Source organism: Dermacentor andersoni, chromosome 8 (assembly GCF_023375885.2).
Source record: "Dermacentor andersoni chromosome 8, qqDerAnde1_hic_scaffold, whole genome shotgun sequence".
Lineage (NCBI taxonomy): Eukaryota > Metazoa > Arthropoda > Arachnida > Ixodida > Ixodidae > Dermacentor > Dermacentor andersoni.
The window spans coordinates 102,076,972-102,079,572 of NC_092821.1; positions in this window are offsets into that span (position 1 = coordinate 102,076,972).

Sequence of the window (2,601 nt, forward strand, 5' to 3'; positions counted from 1 at the left end):
GTGTGCGCGTAGCCTTTGTATGGCAGGATCTCAATCATACTTTCCTTGGTATGGATATGACGCGGTTCGTTCTGTCATGCGTAGCTTCTGCTATTTCAACCAACACCTTGCACAAAGAGTGTTGAACAAGTAGGAGTCTGTAGAATTCCAGAAGAAATTGGCTGGAACACAAACCACGTAGGGATGCGCGAATGAATGACAGCGCTAAGCAAAAGCAGTATAGAACTAAAAGTTACACCTAGAAAGCTTAGTTAGTTGGTCATTCTTCGTAGAAAAGCTGTAATAAAAATATTGAAAAATTAAATGGGCGGAATAATTCTCTACAGATTTGTAAGTTCCAGTGTCAAAGATGGTAAATTTGTAATACGCTTTCAATAGCACGCGACGCAGCAATGGCTTGGCAAACGTCTCTCATTGTTTGCATTCGCGACAAGAAATACTTCGTCTCTGACGAAATAATGTTAGTTAGTTAAATGGGGTGTAATGGCGCAAAAGCGGCTGAGGCTATGCTGCGCCAAACACGAGGTGTTTTAAAATCCAGTTTTTAAAGGAAAAGACTTTGTTAATCTATATTTTATGTAAAAAGCCAGTGTCATCTAGAAATTTACGGATGTCACATAATGGTACTAGTGGATTATCACCTAAAATTAGAGCAGGGTGCAAAGGTATGTGTAGTTGATATAGCTTGTGCAAAAGTGCTCGTCTGTGTGTTTCAATATGCGTACATGTCAGTAATATGTGCATAACTGTTAGTGGTTCTTGACATTTCTCGCATGTTGGTGTGTCTTCTTTTGTAAGTAAGTAATTGTGTGTGAGGTGTGTGTGCCCAATGCGTAGTCGGCATAAAACTACTTCGATGAACCGCTCCTGATGACAGCATGACTTCCACTCGCCAAGTATGGGTTTAGTGAGATGTAGCTTGTTGTCGCCACAACGGTCCCATTCACGTTGCCATTTCGCCGTTAAGAATTTTCTAATCGCACGGATGCTATCTTTGTATGGAAGTGTTGTGTTTGTTATCTCTTTGTACGCTGCCATCGATGCACATCTGTCAGCTGCTTCGTTACCCGGTATCCCAACATGACTTGGAACCCAGCAGAAACGAATTGACCTCCCGTATTTGTTAAGCGCCAACATATTTAGAATGTCTCCTATCAGGGGTTCACACTCAGATTTGGGATGTAGAGCCTTTAGTGTGCTTAAAGAATCTGTGTATATGACTGCATTTTTGTGTTTATCAGTGACAATCTTTTTAACAACAACCCAGATGGCGTAAACTTCAGCCGTGAAAACAGAAGCGTGTTGTGGCAATCGAATACTTGTGTCCCAATTTTCCGCTACGGCTCCCACACCCACGTGATCTTTTGTTTTAGAGCCATCAGTGTAATATTGCATGTTATTTTGATATTTGTCCTGAAGTGCACGGAATTCTTGTTTTATGTGTTCGTGTGGGATGTCTTTTTTCTTTAAATGTGTTAACGTCCAATCACATAAGTGTGTGAAATCGTACCACGGGGCCAACCGTTGTGGTTTCTTGGCAACCTGGAGGACTTCGTGGGGAATGCCATAATCCCGACAGTATTGCTCATACCGCAGGACAAGTGGCCTAATCGTGTTCGGTTTATTTGTGTAGTGTAAGCGTGTGTTGCATTGTGTGAGGATGTTGTAGCATATGTGTTGGGGTGATGACTGAATTCTGAGTACGTAGGAAAAAGTGAGGAATGCTCTGCGCTGCTGTAAGGAAGGTTCATTACACTCGACGTATAAACTTGGAATAGGTGAAGTTCGGTAGGCACCACTTGCCAGTCGCAGTCCAAGGTTATGTACCGGATCAAGTCGTTGGATGTAGGACTGTCTGGCTGAGCCGTAAACCACGGAGCCGTAGTCTAAAAGGCTACGCACAAGAGACCGGTAAACACGTAAAAGGCACGTTCGGTCGGAACCCCAGTGCTTATGAGACAAAATTTTAAGGATATTTAGAGCTTTATTTGCTTTAACCTTTAGCGCTTTTATGTGAGTTAGGAAATTAAGTTTGGTGTCAAAGGTTACTCCTAAAAACTTATGGTCTTGTTTCACCGGCAGTATGGTGTCGTTCAATTTTAGGACTGGATCGCTGTGTAGCCCTCGTTTCTGAGAGAACAAAACAGTAACTGTTTTCTGTGTGGAGAAACGGAAACCATTTTTGTTAGCCCATTGTGTTAGTTTATTTATTGTCATTTGAAGCTGCCTTTCACAGGTTGGCAAACTTGAAGCTCGGCAAGCCACTTGGAGATCGTCTACGTAAACGGAGTGCATAAGAGACGACGGTATAATCTTATTAACTGAATTCATTTTTACTATAAAGAGTGTCGTGCTGAGAACACAGCCTTGTGGAACACCATTCTCCTGTTTGAATGTATGTGATAGTACGGAGCCCAGACGTACCTGAAATGTTCTATTAGACATGAAATCAGCTAGGCAGTTAAGCATTTTACCCCGTATGCCGAGGTCAGCGAGGTCTCTTAAAATTCCATATCTCCATGTGGTATCATAGGCTTTTTCTAGATCGAAGAAAATTGCAAGACAGTGCTGTTTGTGTAGAAATGCACATCGTATTTCATG